We start from the raw sequence: 490 nt of genomic DNA, 5'->3' as shown, positions 1-490 counted from the left end.
CGGCGTCGATGCCCTTTGCTCAGCCGCGTGGAAGAGAACCTTGCTGCCGGAGATCATCTCATGGGAGAAGCTTGCAGCCGGAGCTCTCTGCTCCACCATAGAAACTTGCTGCCGGAGACCATCTCATGGGAGAAGCTTGCGGCCGGAGTTCTCTGCTCCACCAGAGAAACTTGCTGCCGAAGACCATCTCATGGGAGAAGCTTGCAGCCGGAGCTCTCTACTCCACCAGAGAAACTTGCTGTCGGAGACCATCTCATGGGAGAAGCTTACAGCCGGAGCTCTCTGCTCCACCAGAGAAACTTGCTGTCGGAGACCATCACATGGGAGAAGCTTGCAGCCGGAACTCTCTGCTCCACCAGAGAACCTTGCTGCCGGAGACCAGTGGCTGGGAGAAGCTTGTTTGCCGGAGGACAAAGTTTGGTTGTCGGAGGAGAAAGCTTGCCGCTGGAAGAGGGTTTGTTGCCAGGAGAAGATTATGTTTGTTGCCAGG

Source organism: Curcuma longa, chromosome 7 (genome assembly GCF_044706935.1).
Source record: "Curcuma longa cultivar G26 ecotype Majalengka, Jawa Barat chromosome 7, ITB_CL_G26_1.1, whole genome shotgun sequence".
In the NCBI taxonomy this organism is placed as follows: domain Eukaryota; kingdom Viridiplantae; phylum Streptophyta; class Magnoliopsida; order Zingiberales; family Zingiberaceae; genus Curcuma; species Curcuma longa.
This window is presented reverse-complemented; position numbering follows the sequence as displayed.